Source organism: Erithacus rubecula, assembly GCF_903797595.1.
Source record: "Erithacus rubecula genome assembly, contig: scaffold_180_arrow_ctg1, whole genome shotgun sequence".
Classification (NCBI taxonomy): Eukaryota; Metazoa; Chordata; class Aves; order Passeriformes; family Muscicapidae; genus Erithacus; species Erithacus rubecula.
The window spans coordinates 142,736-148,496 of record NW_027636129.1 but is presented as its reverse complement, the minus strand read 5'-3'; the positions used below and the strand labels follow the sequence as shown (position 1 = coordinate 148,496).

The 5,761-nt window shown below is 53.0% G+C and overlaps 1 pseudogene across 1 annotated transcript; it reads left to right on the top strand.

Annotated features, from left to right (window-relative positions):
- Positions 1 to 2,533: 2,533 nt before the first annotated feature.
- LOC306815663 (olfactory receptor 14A16-like) lies at positions 2,534 to 3,566 on the top strand (annotated as a pseudogene). The gene has a single exon. The product of its transcript is annotated as an olfactory receptor 14A16-like (transcript).
- The last annotated feature ends 2,195 nt before the right edge of the window (positions 3,567 to 5,761 follow it).

Genomic DNA, 5,761 nt, shown 5'->3' with positions numbered 1-5,761 from the left:
GCAACTGAAACGGCTGGAGAAGAACAAAGTGATTGGGTGATCGTTTAAAATTGCTGTATACTGTGTGCTGTGTTGACAAGAGGGGGATGCTTTCTCCCTTAATAAAGAGATACCCTTCCCTGCAGTGATTTTGACTTTTGGATTCGGGTTGTGTGTGGGTAATTCCTGTTTAAGGGGGACGGCATTCCCTGTAACACTCAGTGTTCGGGCTTAACCGGTCCCCTGCTGCCACTGGTCATTGTGTATTTTAGAGTAATATTGCCACCTTGTGACAAAAGTTACAATTGCAGCAAACTGGTCATTTTTCCTGTGTTTTCTGTGTTGTTAACTGGATGGAATATATCGAACTTCAGCATGGAGGTTGGTAGCTTTAGACTGGGAAGGGTCTGCACAAGAGGGTCTGGACATTCAAGAGAGAAGAGGAATAGCTTGCTTTTGTGGGTGTTATGAGGCTTTAGGGGCTTCTAGAAGTTGGCACTTTTCATGGTTACTGTTACATTGCAAGTTTTGTGAAAAACGTTGTTAATGTTCCTCTGATAGACGGCAAGGTCTATGCCCTCAGTGTAAATCGAGACATCCTAACCAAGCTGATTTTGAACCTAAGATCGTAAAGTTTCTTTGTGGGAAATCACATTCAATACCTGCAACTCAGACGTGTGTGGGAGAAAGATGGGGAAAGGACTGTGAGGCTGTGTGGAGAGAGATTTGGGTGGAAACAGGATAAGACAAGAAGGAGGATGTAATGAGTACTAGACAAAGCAAGGAGATTTCTAAGGCTAGTCCTTTAGCCTGTATTTTGACACACAGGAAAGAGTTAGAAGGGTATGGAGGCACTGAAAAATAGCAAAGTTTGATCAAATTTCACAGACATATCCCTCAGCAGAATCCATTAAAACTTCAGGAAAATTTGGTGTTCCAATTAAACTTTGAAGTCTTGAGAAGTTTCTTTAACACACTGAAGGACTTAATCTGATGTAAACAGCACCAAATCCCTGTGAGGGTCATTAAAATCCTTGTGCTGTGTCTGTGCTGCTGAGCTGGGCTGGTCTCCTGGCACAGAGGCAGCTCCCAGGCTCAACCAGGAAAAGCTTCAAAAAGACATTTCTGCTGAGAAGATGCTCCTCTCCCAGCCCAGCAGGGCTGAGGGCACTGCCTGCAGGCACTGAGGGGACAGGAGCCAGGCACAGACAGGCTAAAGGCAACCAGGATTGGGAAGACATGGAGCTGAGACTTCACTTGGGGTAACATCTTCATAGCCCTGGACATGGTGAGTGTGTGGGTGCAGGGCAATGTCCCCTGTGCTCCTGGAGGGATCTACTAGAGCCAGCACATGTGTCAGGAAAACTCTGCCAGTTTTCCTGAGGCACAGGAGCAGGAGGAAGAGAGGAAGGAGGAGGAGGAGGAGGAGGAGGAGGAGGGGGATGTGCTGCAGAGCAGGGCTGCCCTGGGCACCGTCAGAGGGACAGGGCAGGATGGCTCCTTCTGCCAGGGATGGCTGCAGGGGCTGAAGCTGGGGCTGCAGCCAGGGCTGCCCAGGGCTGTCCTGCAGAGCAGCTCCTGCAACCCTCAGAGCTCTTGGCCAGCCCAGGACATTTGCCACCTGCCAGGGACAGCTCTCAGCCTGCCTGGCAGCTCTGCATGGACTGTGTGAAGAAGATAGAGGTGGAAGGGGTGACCCCATCAGGGCAGATTCCTCCTGCTGTGCAGATGGTGCTGCATGGCCAGGGCTGCTCTCAGCTTTCTCCTCAAGGCAAGGGAAAGGGGATGTCAGGTGTGTCTGTGTCACTGAGACTCCTGCACTGTCCCACTGGGCATCAGCAGATCTGCCTCACATCTCCCTCACCAAGTGCCTCCTCACCCTCCTGTGCCTACAGACAGCAGCAATGGCACCTTGGATTGCAGCATCTCAGTTTGTCTGAGCTGCCCATAAGGCCCTGGCCTGGAGATGTCCCTGGGCAGTGCCCTGTGCTGGAAGAGGTGTGCAAGGCAGAGCAGAGCACCCAGGGCGGGACTGGGCTCTGGGAGTACTGGCAGGGAGAAGCTTTGGTTGCAGAGAAATAGCTCCCAGTAGGCTGAGCATCAGGCATTAGAGAACCACACCAGTCCTGAATATCCCTCCCTGTCCATCTGCAGAGGAAAAAAGGTGGGGGTTTAGAGAGATTGGTTTTGAAACTGGAGTCTGAAAAAGTTTTTTTAAAGAAAATTTTATGTGTGAGAACTTTGTAAAAGCAGGAGGTAATGAGCAAAAAGCAGATGTGTAGGACCAGCAGGTCTGACAACACAGGGGCACAGGGAGGCCTTTTATCCAAAAGGGATCCTAAATCTCTGGCTCGGAGAAATAATGAATTTGAGCCAGCAACTCAGCAGCAAAACCAAAAACTCAAAAATAAAAACTTTTACAAATTACAACCAAAGTATGAGAAGATAATTTGAAAGGATTCTAAAGAATATTTTCTTTAGAATTGGCTCAAAGAATTTGTTCCCACCTTGTCAAAATCTTCTTTCAACAAGTCAGAATTCCCAGAGTGCAGCGATGTCCAACAGCAGCTCCATCAGCCAGTTCCTCCTGCTGCCATTGGCAGACACGCGGCAGCTGCAGCTCCTGCACTTCTGCCTCTTCCTGGGCATCTCCCTGGCTGCCCTCCTGGCCAACGGCCTCATCATCAGCGCCGTAGCCTGCGGCCACCACCTGCACACCCCCATGTTCTTCTTCCTGCTCAACCTGGCCCTCACTGACCTGGGCTGCATCTGCACCACTGTGCCCAAAGCCATGCACAATTCCCTCTGGGACACCAGGAACATCTCCTATGCAGGATGTGCTGCTCAGGTCTTTTTCTTTATGTTTTTCATTTCAGCAGAGTATTATCTCCTGACCATCATGTGCTATGACCGCTACGTGTCCATCTGCAAACCCCTGCACTACGGGACCCTCCTGGGCAGCAGAGCTTGTGCCCACATGGCAGCAGCTGCCTGGGCCGGTGGCTTTCTCAATGCTCTGCTGCACACAGCCAATACATTTTCCCTGCCCCTGTGCCAGGGCAATGTCCTGGGCCAGTTCTTCTGTGAAATCCCACACATCCTCAAACTCTCCTGCTCCAAATCCTACCTCAGGAACTTGGGCTCATTGCTGTTAGTGCCTGTTTATCATTTGGCTGTTTTGTGTTCATTGTTTTCTCCTATGTGCAGATCTTCAGGGCTGTGCTGAGGATCCCCTCTGAGCAGGGACGGCACAAAGCCTTTTCCACCTGCATCCCTCACCTGGCTGTGGTCTCCCTGTTTATCAGCACAGGCACATTAGCCTACCTGAAGCCCCCCTCCATCTCCTTCCCCATCCCTCGATCTGGCACCTGTCAGTTCTGTACTCAGTGGTGCCTCCAGTCCTGAACCCCCTCGTCTACAGCCTGAGGAACCAGGAGCTCAAGGTTGCAGTGTGGACACTGATGACTGGCTGCTTTCAGAAAGTTAAAGTGCTGGCCAATTTCTGCAGAACACTTGTAATAAAAACCACCTTTGATAATTCTTGGTTCCATTTTGGTGGTTCTTTTCCTTGTTTTACCGCCTTTTAATACTGTCCACAAAGAAATGTCGTTGTTTGTGCCATTTCACATTTGGTTTCACTCCACCATCCCTGTGGCCACAGACTATGACAATGTGGGGCTGTGCTCTCAGGGGCCATAAATGTACTAAAGGATCTCAGAGGAAAGTTTTCACCAGAGTCTCTAATATGTTCCTTCTGTGGAGCTGCAGCAGCAATGTCTGTGTGCAGAGCTGGGGCAGATCAGTGCTGGCACAGCAACTGTGCCCAGCAGCAGCAGCACTTGGTGTTGCCAGTGCTGCTCCTGTGCCACTGCCCTGCTGCCCTCCTGCCCCTCGTGTTGCTGCAGGGCCTGAGTGCTCTCGGGGCCGGGCACAGCCGTGGGGGTGGCAGTGCCAAGGCTGCAGCAGGGACAGGCCACGGGCACGGCTGAGGCAGCACTGACGCCTCAGGGCAGGGCCTGGGGGCTCCAGGCTCCTTGGCCAGGCTCTCTCCAGAACACTTGGCCAGGTCAATGCTGTCAGAGAAAACCCCTGTGAGCAGCCCCAGGCTGGCCATGGGCAGGCTGGGGGCAAAGAGCATGGCTGGTGCTCTGCAAGGTCCCTGCAAGGGGGAGACCCTGGCAAGGAGCAGCAGAGCAGGGGCTGATCCATCCCCACTGCGCTGGACAGCCCAGGGCAGCGTCCCAGAGCGTCCTCATGCACCTGCCAACAACATCCCCCCTCTGCAGCCCTGGCCTCTCCCCCAGCTCACACAGGTGCCGCATCCTTGCAGGCACAGACACGGCAGCACTGGCTCAGGAGCCCCTGTTTGCACTGCACAGAGCAGGCGTCAGCACCCCCATGGTGCTGCTGTGGGGAGATGGAGCTGAGTGAGCACAAATGCCATCAGCCCCTGGGGCCAGCAAGGGCTGGGGGACACCAAGGAAACCACTCAGGTTTGTCATAGACTCTGCAGTCAGCCAGAAAGTTTGTTCCCATGAGCTGTCAGTTTCCTGTCCCACTTCAGATGTTGTTGCTCAGAGCTGGGCATGCCTGGCAGCCACCCCCAAACTGCCCTGAAATTTCCTTTACTTCACAATTGCTCTCTTAATACCTAATTCCAGATTTCTTATTACAGCCCACCTCTATTCCCTCATGGACAAAATCCCATCCCTGCCTGCCCTTGCTCTGGCCCCACTCCCCATTTTAGTTCCTGAGCAGGCACCATGGGAACATCCCTTTGGGAGCAGGATCATCCTACAAGTGCTTCAGGAATTGTCTGCAGGCTCCTGCAGTGCCTCATGATGCTCCCTTGCCAGAGGCACCACAGGCCAGGGGGACACATCTGGGCTGGTGTGTCTGGGTGTGGGGCTCCCTGTTCTGGGCAGTGAGGAGGGGCTGGAGAGGCTCTGCAGGACTGACAGGATGGGCTTTGAGACTGTGAGGAGAAGCTGAGGGACCTGGGCTGCTGGACCTTGTGAAGAGGAGGCCCAGGGGTGGTTTCAGAGAATCACAGAATCAACCAGGCTGAAAATGATCTTATAGATCATCAAATCCAACCTCTGTTTTAATATCACCTTGTCTCCCTGAGCCTCCTCTTCTCTCAGTGAACAACCCCAGCTCCCTCAGCGATTCCTCACTACACTTGTGTTCCAGACCTCTCACCAGCCTTTTTGCCCTTCTCTGCACATGCTCCAGCTCCTTCACGTCCTACCGAAATTGTGGGCTCAGAACTGGACACAGCACTCAAGGTGTGGCCTCTCCACTGCTGAGCACAGGGGAAGAATCACAGCCCTGCTGGCCACACCATTCCTGACCCAGGCCAGGAGCCATTGGCCTTCTTGGCCACCTGGGCACACTGCTGGCTCATGTCCAGCCTGCTGTCCATCAGTGCCCTCAGGTCCCTTTCTGCCTGTCCACTCTCCAGCCACTCTGTCTCCGGCCTGGAGGACTGCCGAGGTTGTTGTGCCCAAAGTGCCAGACCCAGCACTTGGTCTTGTTAAACCTCACCTTTTTGGATCTTAACCCTGGATCCAGCCTGTCCAGGTCCCTCTACAGAGCCCTCCTACCCTCCAGCACATCCACACCAGCCTGGTGTCATCTGCAAATTTGCTGATGGTGCACTCAATCCCCTTCTCCAGGCTGTCTATAAAGATGTTAAACAGGATTGGGCCCACACTGATCTCTGTAGGACATCACTGCCCACACACTGGATGTGGCACTATTCCTCACCACTTTCTGGGCC